This window comes from Macaca fascicularis, chromosome 6, assembly GCF_037993035.2.
Source record: "Macaca fascicularis isolate 582-1 chromosome 6, T2T-MFA8v1.1".
Classification (NCBI taxonomy): domain Eukaryota; kingdom Metazoa; phylum Chordata; class Mammalia; order Primates; family Cercopithecidae; genus Macaca; species Macaca fascicularis.
In genome coordinates this window covers 71,677,962-71,693,468 of record NC_088380.1, presented here as the reverse complement: position 1 = coordinate 71,693,468, position 15,507 = coordinate 71,677,962, and the positions used below count along the sequence as shown (strand labels likewise).

Below are 15,507 nucleotides of genomic sequence, written 5' to 3'. Positions count from 1 at the left end.
ATAGTTTTTCTAAAGAACTTACATGTCTGAAATGTGTTTAAGGTTACACACTGGTGCAAAACTTGCTTAAATAAATAACAGATTTCAAATTAATTGAGGGAAAAGGCCAATTCTGAATTAGTGAACATTCTCAGGGCCAACTTTATTAAGTACACAATGTATATACATAGGTTAATTCTAACTACGCTAAGATTATATTAGCAAAGTAAGATTATATTTGCACAAGTAATAAAGCAATTAACTTGAAGAAATAAAAGTTTAAAAATCAACTTTTAAAAATTTGAATTGTGCGGCATACTCTAAGATAAAATTAAACCAAAAAATTCAAACACCACACAAATACACTGGCAACTTTATAGCAATATTAGGAGTAAATAAAATAAATAAAAATGATAGTGTTATCAATTCTTTCTATGTAAAACAATCTATTCTTGCTGTAGTCAGAAGATTCCATTAGAGTATTAGACTACCTCTAACCAGGACCAAGACTAGGTTAAGGCCAGTGAGGCCTCAGGCACAAAATATAAGGAGGTATCAAAAAATTCAGTAATCAAGATAAATACAATATCTTAATATAACGTTTTAAAAATACAGATTACTGAAAAAGAATCCATGTATAAACAAAATGTCCAATGTTAAAACAAAAACGGGATCTGGTATTAGCGATTTTTCCTTTTGCCTCAAGCTGTAACAGGGATCTGCAAGGCACTGCTTCTAATTCTTCTACTTCATATTATACGGTATTTTAAAAGTGACAAAGAGTAAGATATGTATTTCCCTTGCAATCTTTTTAAAAAATTGGCTATTCTAGGCCGGGCGCAGTGGCTCACACGTGTAATCCTAACACTTTGGGAGACCAAGGCAGGCGGATCACTTGAGGTCAGGAGTTTGAAACCAGCCTGGCCAACATGGCGAAACCCCATCTTTACACAAAAAAATTAGCCGGGCGTGGTGGCACATGCCTGTAATCCCAGCTAGGGAGGCTGAGGCAGGATAACTGCTTGAACCCGGGAGGCGGAGGCTGCAGTGAGCCGAGATGGTGCCACTGCACTCCAGCGCAAGCAACACAAGACTCCGCCGCAAAAAAAAAAAAAAAAAAAAAAAAAAAAAAAAAAAAATTTTTAACTATACTTAATCACTCTATACCAGGCACTGTGCTAAGTTCTTTGGATAAACTATATGCAGACTCTCATTACATTGTCACTACAACTTTTTTTTTTTTTTTGAGACGGAGTCTGGCTTTGTCGCCCAGGCTGGAGTGCAGCGGCCGGATCTCGGCTCACTACAAGCTCCGCCTCCCGGGTTCACGTCATTCTCCTGCCTCAGCCTCCTGAGTAGCTGGGATTACAGGAGCCTGCCACCACGCCCGGCTAATTTTTTTGTATTTTTAGTAGACGGGGTTTCACCGCGTTAGCCAGGATAGTCTCAATCTCCTGACCTCGTGATCCGCCCGTCTTGGCCTCCCAAAGTGCTGGGATTATAAGCATGAGCCACCGCGCCCAGCCTACTTACTCAATCACTCCATACCAGGCACTGTGCTAAGTTCTTTAAATAAACTATATGCAGACTCTCATTTCATCGTCACTACAACTTTCTAAGATATGTACTGTTATCTGAATTTTTCCATGAAAAAATTGAGTCTGTGCTCTTCCATACCATAATAATACATACTTGAAAGAAGGTTCTTTTTTTTTTTTTTTTTTTTTTTTTTGAGACGGAGTCTCACTCTGTCGCCCAGGCTGGAGTGCAGTAGCCGGATCTCAGCTCACTGCAAGCTCCCAAGTATCAGTAAATCTTCGCTACATACTCCTCCTTCAGAATTTAAAAAAAGAAACTAAGATGTCAAACATTAAATGTTTCCATCTAAAATCTTTGTCAACAAATAAATATCCATAAAAGTTTACTACTTAGTAACAATCTGTTTATATTAAGGCATATTTTATCAATAAGAATAAACAGTTCATCTAATAAGAAGATTTTAATTGCCAGAAGAGAATTTAGATTTTTACCTATGTACTTGAGATCATTTAAAAAATTCCAAAAATGAATACAAAATTTCTTGTTCTAAACATTTTAATACAACTGATACTGAGTTAGGAGGACACTTAGGAATGGGAAAGAATTCTATCTGCTAGGTCCAGTATGGTAGCCACTAGACACATGTGGCTATTTAAACTTATTATTAAAAGCTAAATCAAATAAAATTTAAAATTCAGTTTATTAGTCACACGTTTAAATGCTTAATGGCCACTGGACCATACTGGGTCCAAATGTATAAAGATAACATATAAAGATGTACGGCACTTGAGGTATAAGGCAATTTATAGGGTCAAGTAATTGTTAATGGAGATATAACAATTTCCAAGTTTTTTTCTGTAGAGCTAATCATGTTGCAGACAGACAAACAGAAATTGTAGAACTTCTCTGAAAGGAGAACTAACTCAGAAAAGGAGGATTAGATGTTGGGGTCTAGGAAGCTAAATAGAGCTTAATAGAGCTTACGTCTCAAAGGAAAACTTTCTGTGAATAGAGACTACAAAGAGAGCAATTTAGACCTCAGATCAAATTCAGTGGGCCTGGTGCCAATATAAAAATGAACGCCAAATCTAGATAGGCCTGCAAGTGCAAGTGGTATAGACTAAGAACTGCTGACTGATAAGAAAGGTTGAAAACCTTAATTCTTGAGGGCAGAGGAGGAAAGTAACCTATGAAAGAGAAGTAAATGAGTAACAGTACCCAGAGACTGACTCTCCTTTACAGAGTAACACAAGGAAGTAATCCAAAAGGAAGAAAGCCTAGCCTGATCGGAACTGAATTGATCAACATGGGAACTGCTAATTAGAATTTCAGGTATGTCATAAGGAAGAGCCACTTTATAAATCAGAAGTAATACTGTAGATATAAGAATCTTCTAATCACAATGGAGAAGAAAGTGTCGACCCAGAATAATAAGCTTTTTTTTTTTTTGGCAACAGGGTCACACTCTGTCACCCAGACTGGAGTGCAGTGGTGTGATCTTGGCTCACTGCAGCCTCGATCTCCCAGGCTCAAGCGATCCTCCCACCTCAGCCTCCCAAGGGTACTACCATGCCACCAGCCACCACACCCAGCTAATTTTTGTAATTTCTACAGAGATGGGGGTTTCACCATGTTGCCCAGGCTGGTCTCAAACTCCTGCACTGACCTCCCAAAAGTGCTGAGATTAGAGGCGTGTGTCACTGTAACTGGCTGCTGAAAACTTTCTACTAAAAGAAATTGAAGTTACTTACCACCGGGTTGAATTTATCTCCCTGATGTTTCTTAATTGAGCCAACATTCTATGGAAAGCAAAAAAAAAAAAAAATTAACAATAAAAACGGATCCTTATGACTTTAAGGAACATCTCTTTTAATACCTCATTTATATAAAAGTTAAATTAAACTTCTCAAAAATTAACCTCTGTAAACTGAAAATAGTTAAGACCAAATAGTCACACCAAAATATTAGCCTCTTAAAAACACACACACAAGTGTATGCACACACATACACATATTTACTAGCTTCTAAATAAATGACTAGCTTTTTTTTTTTAAGAGACTGGGTCTCACTCTGTCACCTAGGCTGGAGCCCAGTGACACAAACATGGCTCACTGCAGCTTCAAACTCCTGGGCTCAATCAATCCTACCACCTCAGCCTCCTGAGTAGCTAGGACTACAGGTATACACCACCATACCCAGCTAATTTTAAAATTATTTTTAGAGACAGAGTCTCACTATGTTGACCATGCTGGTCTTGAACTCCTGGCCTTAAGCGATTCTTCCACCTCAGTCTCCCAAAGTGCTGGGATTACAAACGTGAGACACTGCACCCAGCCAAATGGCTATCTTTACAGTGGATAGTCTTCATACATTTATAAACTATTGAGAGGCCTCATTATATAAATAAATACTCTTTCACCTACCACTAAAATGCCATTAATTTGAACTTACTGGGAAATAATTTTCCAAGCAAATAAACTCGGCCAATTATATCTTAGTAATTTTTCATAGTTCTATGTGGCAGGCACTGTTAACTGTTCATGGATTTATTTCCCCTTCTAATACTTTTTTTTTTTTTTTTTTTTGAGACGTATCACTCTGTTGCCCCGGATGGAGTACAGTGGTGCAATCTCAGCTCACTGCAACATCTGCTTCCTGGGTTCAAGCAACTCTCCTGCCTCAGCCTGCCGAGTAGCTGGGATTACAGGTGTGCGCCACAGCTGGCTAACTCTTTTTTTAGTATAGACAGGGTTTTGCCACGTTGGCCAGGCTGGTCTCAAACTCCTGACCTCAAGTGATCCACCTGCCTTGGCCTCCCAAAGTGCTGGGGTTACAGGCGTGAGCCACCATACCTGGACTTTCTTTTTTTTTTTTGAGACAGGATCTTGTTCTGTCACCCAGGCTAGAATGCAGTGGCACAATCATGGCTCACTTCAGTGTCAACCTCCTGGGCTCAAAGGATCCTCCTGCCTTAGCCTCTTGAGTGGGTGGGACTACAAGCATCCACCACCACAGCCAGGTACCCTTTTTTTCTTTTCTTTTTTTCTTGTGTGTGTGTGTGTGTGTAGAGACAGAGTCTAACTATGTTGCCCAGGCTGGTCTCAAACTCCTGGCTCAAGCAATCCTTCCACCCACCTCAGCCTCCCAAAGTGCTGGGTTTACAGGTGTGATCTGGCCTTCCTTTCAAGACTCTAGATTATTCAGGGCAGTAAGGGGCCCAGCTCAATTACCTCTTTTGAGCTTTCCATGCCTGGAGGGGTCACCAAGAAATGGGTAACACAGTGAAAATCAAAGGCTTATATTCTGAAGTCTGCTTTGGTGGTGAAATGCGGGTTCATTCTGGAAAAACATCTGCTTTCCTGATAAATCGAAGCAAATATGTCTGATACCACCACTCTCCCATTTTTCTAGCCTTGTATGTGTTCACAGTATCTAGTGCTGTAACAACCATCCTATTACCATAAGTCAACAAGCATGAGGATTAATAAATAACCAGCCAATAAATAAGACTGACAGAGGAAAAAAACAAAACAAGCTGGAGTTTCAAATAGCACTGCTGAGCAGCTGAATTAATGCTAACTATTCTCTATTTCTGGATTTCTTGGTATGTGGGAAAACTAATTCCCTTATTTGCTTAAATTATTGCTATGTTTTCTGTACTTGCAGCCAACACATTCCAAAGTGAGACAGCTTAATAAATAATAATCTTAATAAAAAGTGCATACATCATAAATCATCTTTTTCTTAAAAACTCAAGAGTGATATCCATTTATGTGTTTCAGAATTTCAGAATTGCCCTAAATACATCAAACTATTTGTCGCTATGCCAAATGGTATAGGACTAACATGTTTAACGTGTGTGTTTAACGTTCTCTAAGAATTCTACATATACTGCATACCACAAAAAATAACAACAGCGACGAAGCTGTGTGTACAGCAAGCAAAGTTTGCCACCAAGTCTTCTGTCACTCATACATACTCCCACAGATATGACAGTCTGGTGGAATGGAGCTGCCAGTAAACTGAAATGGAATAAGACCATGGTAGGAGCAGGGCAGAGAGAAGAGAGATGCTTGTATTCAAAAACTTTAGTTTGAAATACTTGAAAGATATCTGAGTAGGACATTGAGTAAGCAGCTAGATACAGGCATTCAGAGATGTGGGAAGAGATCCAAGCTGTGGATATAAATTTGAAAGTCGTCTGCTTATAGATGATATTTAAAGCAATGAAATTAGATGAGATCATCAAGGGCATGAGGGCAGACAGAAAAGAGAATAGGTTCAATGGTTGAGCCCCAAAACATTATAGACCAGCAAAGGACACTGAAGAGAAGCAGTCAAGTGAAGCAAAAGAGACACTCTACTCCGACAGAAAAAGTGTGATATTCTAAAAGCCAGGTGGAAAAAAAAAATGTTTCAAGGAGGAAGATGTTATCACCTCTGTTAATAAGGACTTAGAATGGCCATTGTGTATTAATGTGAAAGTCATCGATTATCTTGACAAAATCACCTCTAGTTGGTGGGGCAAAACACTACTTGGAAGGGATTCAAGAAAGAGCAGAAGAACTAGAACAGACAACTCAGGTAGGTTTGCTATATAAAACATTAGAAAAATAAAGTAGTCGCCAGACCCGAATATGAATGAAGAGCTACAACAGTAGATTTGTAGGCAGATAGATAGAAATAATCTAGTAGAGAAAAAGTGGAGCTCATTGATAATTTTCATAAGCAGGATTTGGGCAACCATTCATAGACTGCCCTAGTAAACTCTGCCACCAATTTAAAAAGCTGCTCATGAGGAAGAAAAACAAATCTTGGCTGTAACTGCAACTAGCTACTTAATATTCACTCATTGTTTTTGAAAAATACAGATACTATACCCTCTCCCTAGAGATTCTGATTTACTAAATTAGGTACAGTATAAAACTCAAAATTCTTTGTCTTAAACAAAATGTCGGGCCGGGTGTGGTGGCTCACGCCTGTAATCCCAGCACTTCGGGAAGCTGAGGCAGGTGGATCACGAAGTCAGGAGATTGAAACCAGCCTGGCCAACATGGTGAAACCCCATCTCTACTAAAAATACAAAAATTAACTGGGCGTGGTGGTACACACCTGTAATCCCAGCTACTCAGGAAGCTGAGGCGAGAGAATTGCTTGAACCCGGGAGGCGGAGGCTGGAATGAGCCAAGGTCGCGCCACTGTACTACAGCCTGGGCGACAGAGACTCCATCTCAAAACAACAACAACAACAAAATGTCATGTGATTCCTTTTTCCAACACAGTTTCAACAATAATCAATGCATGGTCAATCTTATTTCATTTATACCATAGCCACTATCATTTAGCCTTCCCCATCCTCTGCTTGAGATTATTTTGACAAAAGTCTCAGTTTGAAAATTACTATAAAAATTGAAAAGTAAAATCACTATAAAGATTTTTTTTTTTTAATACAGCACATTTTCTATTTACCTAAAGAGATCACAAGATATACCTGGCTATGTATTTTTTTTTTTTCGGTGAGCAATAAAGTTTAATTAACCAGTACTGCGAGGTCACCTTCATGAATTAGCATCCTGCTCTGGGCTGAAGGACTGAACAAGCAGAAGCAGAGGCCAAACCCATCCCTCCATGCTCCCCATTGTGCAGACGGACTCACTGAGGCTCCAGCACACACTGCTTGCTCAGCACTTCATCTATTTCAGGCCAAAGTGTCAGCAGAACTGATACCCACAGGGCATCCAAGTCCACATCCAGACCCAGTTCCCTCTGTGGCCATCTCTTAAACCAAGCCACTGACTGCTGATGGTGAGTTTCCAATCATGGGCTGCACTGAGGGTGCCAGAGGCCTGGCTGGGTATGCAGCCTAGTGGGTATGGAGTGAAGGAGATTTGGGAGTGGCATCTAGAATATCAGCATGAGGGGCAGAGAGGAGAAAGAGAACCCATGGCTTGCAGCCAGCAGGGGAAAGGGGCCCAGTGCACAGACGGGGCCCCTAGTGAAGCCCATCCAGGCCAAGCGCCCTCAGTACAGATCTGAGTGGAACAGGACAAGACTGATAAGTAAAGAAAATGAGAGAAGCTGAGCAGGCAGGGGCCCCACTGCCTCCTGCCTGCAAGGAGGCCATGCTGGATGTGCAAATGGAATAGCAGGTACACAAAGATCCTCACTGAGGCGGCCCGAAGAGACATGAGGCCAGAGGAGTCAGGGCAAGCAGGGCCAGCCACTCCCAATGTCAGTCATTCCTTGCTGGCCAGTATGTTAGGACCAGATGCTCCATGGAAACGATCTGGTCCACTATTTTCCAGAAACTGGAATTTGCTGCTTGGTACCTCCTCCTGGGGTAGAGCTGCCACACGGGGAGCAGTTGGGAGAACAGCAGCTGGCTGGGGGACAGTGGCTCCGGGGTGTGCACTGGCATCAGCCGCATGTGCACCGTGATGCTGGGTTCCTATGTGCTGCCCTGGGAGCTCAAGCCCCCGGGCCATTCTCTGTTCAGGGGACTGAGTCGCATAACCACGGTCACCCAGGTCCTCCCCTCGTCATCCTCATAGATGCCAGGCCTCCAGATCCACAGAGAGTTAGGGGGGCGCCCTGAGATGCGGAGAAGCTTCGGAGGCCATGGCAAGGCTGCACTCCGGGGTCGCTTCGAGGCGCACGTGTATACTCAACTGGATTTAAGAGCAATCTTATGTGGTGCAATATTTCGTTTAGTAAAAATGTAAAACAAAGCCTCCTCAGGCATTCCCACACCTATCAGATGATATTTAGTGGTTGTGTAAGATCATTTAGTTTAATCGTAGTTATCACAATGTTGCTAATCTGTATTTGGTATATTTGTGCTTAGTTCCAAGGCATTTTATGAACATTATTAACCCCTTAATGATAAGTACATAAATAATTAAAATAATAATATGAAAAAGAATAAAGATAGAAGGTAGAAGAGTAAAAAAAAGTTTTTAAACTACTTAAGTAATGAAAAAATTATAAACGCTGTGTAAGAGTAATTCTGAAGGACAACAGTCAAAAACTATATATAAAATGTGATACGCCTATAACATATACAAGAAACAAAGAAAAGATGCTGATGGCTAGATCATACTTATAACTAGAAGATCAACATCAGTGTCTGGTCCCATTAGCCTAATTCTAATCAAGAAGAAAGCTGGGTGTTTTTTCAATATGAACAGTGTTAAAATTTAACAGTGTTAAAATCAAACTATGGTTAACCTAAACATGTCTAAAAATGTATTACTGTGCAATTAAGTGGTAGACATACACACTGAATTACCAGGGAATCCTTACATTTGCAAAATTTTCCATTTTTATATTTTTAGATACAATTTACATAATGAACACATTCTAAGAGTATAGATGGTAGAGAGATACAATCATATAACCAGCAGGAATCAAGACATGTTAACATTTCCATCACCCTAAAAGGTTCATACTTGCCCCTTCCCAGTCAACACCTGACCAAGGCAGCCTGTCCTGAATAAAAGTACATTTGTGTACAAGTGTTAATAAGAACACAGGCTTCTGTTCTCATGGGTAAAGATATGCGAATGAAACTGCTGGGTCATAGTCTGTAAGCAATTTAATTCTATTCAAAACTATTGTCTTACAAAGTGGTTTTATTATTTAACACTCCCAGAAAAGAGAATTACAATTACATTCTCACCAACACTTGGTATTTTCAGTCTTCCTTAATTTTGCATTTTTCTAATTACAAATGGCATTGAGAAGCCTTATCTGTATCTAGATCTCATTTTGATGAGACAGATCAACAAGTCTCATACTTTAATGGAATAATGCTTTCGGAGAAGAGAGATCAAATTTTGTATATGAGAGGAAGGCACATTATTGTGATCGAGAGTACACTGTGTTGAAAGAAAATTCTCCATAAACATTTCACATTCCTGCATGTTCTCGGTCCTCTGAGTAATGTTATTTACATAAGGTGTTTGTATAGAGACATTCTAGGATAGTAACACTAAGCAAGATTCAGAGAGTCCACCTTCCCCTCTCCAGAAAAGACTTGCTTACACTCCAGAGGAGAGGATGGACAGGTTACCAGTGGTCCTAAATAAGATCAGGTTTTCTATTTTGGGGTTCTTCTCCTATAACGTACACTACTGCATGAGCAGGTACTATAGGACTCTCAGTATGTCACCCTGTGAAGAACTGACACAAGACATTGCTCTAGTTACTGCTTTTGTGGTAATAATCTCTCTGTCTCTAATCTGAAGGTATTCTGTTTTCTGGCAGGCTTAACTTTTTAGCTTATAAATAGGGTAAAATCTCAGACTTCACTATTTCTGACTTAACCACTGTAGACTGAAAAACACGGCCAGAATGTTTTACACCACCTAAAATAATGAGATAGAATCTATTTCCCCAACCCCATGAATTTGGGCAGGCCTTGTGACTTGTTTACATCAACTCAATGCAGCATAAGTTTTGTTAGGCAAGTGACAGTCCCTATGCCTCATGATTTGCAAAGTCCACCTTTACCTTCTTTGAATGTTGCCCTGAGAATACAATGCCACAAAGAAGCCTGGGATAAAAGACCACATGCTGATTCACATAATTCAGAGAAACAGTCAACTGCTGTTGTTTTAAGCCACCAAGTGGTGGAGAGATTCTTAACACAGAAACAGATACCTAAAACAATTGGTTTTTGTTGTTTAAAAATAACAAACAAAAGTTTTAAATAGTTATTTCCTTTTTATCCTAACAGCTATAGAATCTGTACCATAAGCACCCCTCCATTTTCTATATCAGTAATCTGCGGATTTTTTTATTCCCCTCAGTCAATCTTGCTACAGGTTTATCTACTGGATTATCTTTTCAAAGAGGAAATGTTATATTTTGTTCATTTTCTTAGAGTATGCTTTCTATTTCATTGATTTCTGCTTTCTTCTCTATATTTTCTGCCTTTCACTTATTCTGAATTTCTTTTTCTGTCCTTAGAATAAAACTTTCTAATCCTTATTTCTTCATTAAACTTTAAAGATACAAATTATCCGAGTACTACTTTAATAATTTAAGCACACATTTTTTGATGTTGTCTTTTGCTGAATATATTTAATGTCCTTGCTAATTTTCCATCTGATTTATTATTTTACCGATGGGTTATTCAAAACTGACTTCCTTAATTTCAAAATATTTGGTAATCTACCAAACCTTACTTTGTTACTGATTTCTATGTAATTCCAATGCAGTCAACAGAACAGTACTATCATTTCAAGTCTTTGAAATATGTTGAGACTTTCGACGGTCCCACATAATTCTTAGTGAGAGGTTCCATGTGTACATGAATGTCACATACTACATCTCTTGGGTATAATGTTCTATAAATATCAATTAGATAAAATTGGTTGACAGTTGTGTTCAAATCTTCTATAGCCTTACCAATTTATGGCTTTCTTTTTCTGTAAGTTATCGAAAAGTATAGGCATCTCTTAACTACAGTTGTAAATTTGTCTATTCTTTTATTTTTATTTCATGTATGTTGGAGGTCCACTATACCGTGAATAGATATTTAGGGCTCATACCTCCTTGGTGAATGGATCCTTCTAACATTATGAGGTTTTTTTCCCTGTTAGTAATCCTTGTCTTTTAATATTTTGCCTGATGTCACGATAGTCCTATAGGAGCTTTCTCTTGATTAGTGTTAATGTGGTATATATTTTCCATCCATTACTTTTAACTAAACGTCTTTACATTTCAAGTACCCATTTGTAGGAAGCATAATGTTGGGTCTTTTTAGAAATCAAATTTGACAATTTCTATGTTTTAATGGTGGGCTTAGATCTTTCATATTTTATGTAATTATTGCCATGAGAGAACTTAAAACTATCACATTATGATTTCTTTTTTTTTTTTTGAGATGGAGTCTTGCTCTGTCACCCAGGCTGGAGTGCAGTGGCACGATCTCAGCTCACTGTAACCTCCACCTCCCAGGTTCACGCGATTCTTCTGCCTCAGCCTCCCGAGTAGCTTGGACTACAGGCGCCCGACACCGCGCCCGACACCAGGTAGTTTTTGTACTTTTAGTAGAGACAGGGTTTCCCCATGTTGGCCAAGCTGGTCTCAAACTCCTGACCTCAAGTGATCCCCACCGCCTCGGCCTCCCAAAGCACTGGGATTACAGGTGTGAGCCACCACACCCAGCCTCATATTTATTTTCTATTCATTCTTTGTTCATCTTTTCTTACCTTCTAATAAAGTTTTCCTTTTATTCCATTTTATCTCCTTTTATGGACTTTTAGCTATCCTACATTTTTGGTTGCTCTAGAAATTACAATATGCATTCTTCATTCAATATAGCCCATTTTCAAATGATATACCATTTCACATATAATCTAAGTACTATAAAAGAGTATGCATATATTTACTTCCATCTTTTGTGCTGTCTTATATTTTACTGACACATACTATAAATTCTACAATACATTGTTATTTTTGGCTTTGTGCTATCCACTGTCATTTATATAAATTTAAAAACTAGAAAATAAACTTTCGTATTTATTCACATTTACCATTTCCTTCCGTCTTTATTTCTTATCATAGATCTGCTATTAAGGCTATTTGATCAATTTTTTAAATTTAAGATATTCTATTTTTCAGTTCCAGAATATGCATTTGGTTTTTTGGCATTTCCATTACTCACCTGAAATACTCAATCCCCCATATATTATCCTGCCAATTGCCTTAATGTTCTTTTCTCCTAATTCCAATAACTGGGTCATCTATAAGCCTATACAATCACCCTTTTCCATGTCTTTGTATATTTCATATATTTTATAATATTCTAGACACTATAAGGTAATAGTCAGAAATTCAGTATAATTTTATTCATTTGGTTTTGGGGCTTTTTTTCAGACAGGGTCTCAGTCACCCAGGCTGGAGTGCACTGGCACAATCTCAGCTCACTGTAGCCTCAACCTCCCAGGTTCAAGTAATCCCCAATCTCAGTCTCCCAAATAGCTGGGACTATAGGCATGTACCACCACCACAGTCAGCAATTTTTTATTTTTTGTGGAGACAGGGTCCCACTATGTTGCCCAGGCTGGTATTGAACTCCTGGGCTAAAGCAATCCTCCTGCTTCCACCTCTCAAAGTGCTAGGGTTACAGGCATAAGCCACTACGCCCCACTATAATATTGTTTTAAGTGTTATTTCCCAGGGAGTGTAAGGTCCTTCTACTTCTCCCAGGATAAAGGTTGGAAATTCAGATTTCTAGTAGAGTCCATTTGAGCTGGGACTGGCAGCAGCTTTAATTAGACTGAATTCATCTGTAATAAGCCCAAATCCCAACCTCCCCATCACTGACCCAAAGTCACCTTTTCGATCTTGTCAAATCTGAGGTTGTAGAAGTTTGGGTTGCAGTTCCAAATATTTTTTCTTTCAGTTTACCTTTAGATTCAAGTCCAACAGGGCCCCAAATTCCAAGCACTCTTTGAATTTGCAGGACTACATGATTTCTCTATGCTTTCAATCCTCTCCTATCCTGCAACTTCTTGGCAAAATGTAACAGGAAGACAGAACCAAAGTATCATGCTTAATTATTTGATTTTTGTCTTTGAGGCTCTGTCAGAGTCCCACATCTTCCCTAAAGCCCCCACTGTCATTCAAGGATCCTAATTCTCGAATGCCTTTATCCTATAACTTCAATGTCTCTCCATATTATCCACCTATACTGATACCAGACACTTGCCCCCAGGCAGGCAAACCACCACATTCACCTACACAGAACTCTTGTTAACTCTGAAATTCAGATCACTAAGGCTTCTTTGAGTCCACCAATTTTTGTTAGCCCTATTTTATAAGTGTAGGTCAAGGTAGAAGAATCTGTGGAATTCTCTTCCATCTCAGTGTAGCAGGACTGACATAACTTAGGAAACAAGAAAGCCTCAATTTTTTTTCAACAGAAAAACTTGCTCATTCCACAATTAGACATATGACTACAAATGCAAACATCTCAGACAGAATTAACTATGAAAAGCTGACATAAGACCATTCTATAATCTGAAGGAAGAAGTGGGAGAGAACAAGGAAAGAAAACAGCTCAATATGGCTCATAACAATACTTGGAAAAGGTGAAACTGCATAAAATAAAGACTGGAAGTCTGTGGGTAAATTTCACCTGTTCCTAGCATAGAGTTGACTTGGCTATTTTCAACAATAAGTCAACAAAAGGTGTGCAAAAAGACATTTGTGACAATACGGATTACAAATATGTATATTCACAAAGCTGTTGCTTAATATGACAGGGAAATTAAATCATGGCATTGTTTCAAACCTAGAAATAGCTTTCTTGTCTAATCTTTCTTTTTTTGTGTGAGACAGTCTCATTCTGTCACCCAGGCTGGAGTACAGTGGCGCGATCTCAGCTCACTGCAACCTCTGCCTCCCGGGTTCAAGCAATTATCATGCTTCAGCCTCCACAGTAGCTGGGATTACAAGTGTACGCCACTACACATAGTTAATTTTTGTAATTTTAGTAGAGATGGGGTTTCACCATGTTGGCCAGGATGGTCTCAAACTCCTGGCCTCAAGTGCTTCAAGCACCTCAGCTTCCCAAAGTGCTGGGATTATAGGTGTGAGCCACTGTGCCCAGCCTCTCATACAGTCTTGACTGGATTCTAAACTCTTCCCCATAAGATGCAATCCTGTAGCAGGATTAATTTCCCCACATGTATTCCATCACTTCTCTTCACTTCCTCATGTTTATGTCTATGCCAGAGTAATTCCCAATCACCTTTGTTTCTCCTAGTAATTTGTAATAACTTCTTTTCCTCCATGAATTCATTATGCATGACTTAGGGAGCCCTAAATGGAAACAGAAAAAGGCAGTCAAATTCACTAGAAAGAACCCTAATTATGATGGGGAATATTAAGTCTATCCTTACAAAGAGAAACAGTCTAAAATACTCTAAACTGATTGTGACCACACACAGCAATATGCTATACCAAGCAGGTGTATTTTTTCTCTCATCTTAAAAAGAATCTCTCCTGAAACCACATCTCTCTCTACAGCTACCAACCCATTACTCTGCTGTCTTTTACAGAAACATTCCTCAAACAAGTTGTCCACATGCAGTGACTTCAATTATTCTATCAAGTGTTCCTATATCCACTCCAATCACACTTTTGTCCCTATCGTTTCAAGAAAAACTGTTCTTAAAACATCTAAAGTCAATAGACAATCTGGCCAGGCACAGTGGCTCACACCTGTAATCCCAGCACTTTGGGAGGCGCCACGGCAGGCGGATCACTTGAAGCCAGGAGTTCGCGACCAGCCTGGCCAACATGGTGAAAGCCCATTTCTACTAAAAATGCAAAAATTAGCCAGGCGTGGTGCAGGGCACCTGTAATTCCAGCTATTCAGGAGGCTGAGGCAAGAGAACCGCTTGAATCTGGGAGGCAGAGGTTGCAGTGAGCTGAGATTGTGCCACTGCACTACAGCCTGGGTGACAGAGTGAGACTCCGTTGCGAAAAATAAAAAAATAAAAAAATACGGCTGGATGTGGTGGCTCACGCCTGTAATCCCAGCACTTTGGAAGGTCGAGGCAGGCAGATCACTTGAGGTCAGGAGTTCGAGACCAGCCTGGCCAACATAGTGAAATCCTGTCTCTACTACTAATAACACAAAAATCAGCTGGGCATCGTGGCACATGCCTGCAATCCCAGCTACTCGAGAGGCTGAGGCAGAAGAATCACTTGAACTCAGGAGGCAAAGGTTGCAGTGGGCCAAGATGCCGCCACTGCAATCCAGCCTGGGCGACAGAGCGAGACTCTGCCTCAAAAATAAACAAACAAATAAATAAATAAAATAAATTCAATAGACAATCTAAATTCATTTCTCCCCCTTGCTTTCTTAGCAGCATCGCTTCCCCTTACTTTCCAAGTTTTCTTCATTTAGCTTCCAACACACCACACATTCTCCTAGTTTTGTTTCTATACCACTGGTCAAACCTCAGTTTC

At 39.6% G+C, this 15,507-nt stretch overlaps 1 protein-coding gene across 15 annotated transcripts in view; it reads right to left on the bottom strand.

Moving 5' to 3' along the window:
* Positions 1–15,507, bottom strand: part of ERBIN (erbb2 interacting protein) — a 151,077-nt gene that overhangs the window by 87,650 nt on the left and 47,920 nt on the right. For 9 of the 15 annotated variants that reach the window (XM_073993543.1, XM_065546336.2, XM_005557037.5 and 6 more), the window contains one exon: positions 3,270–3,317. The exons of the other annotated variants lie outside the window; for them this stretch is intronic. The gene's annotated coding sequence lies outside the window, so the exon portion shown is untranslated. The remainder of the gene's footprint in view (positions 1–3,269; positions 3,318–15,507) is intronic. 15 annotated transcript variants of the gene reach the window in all.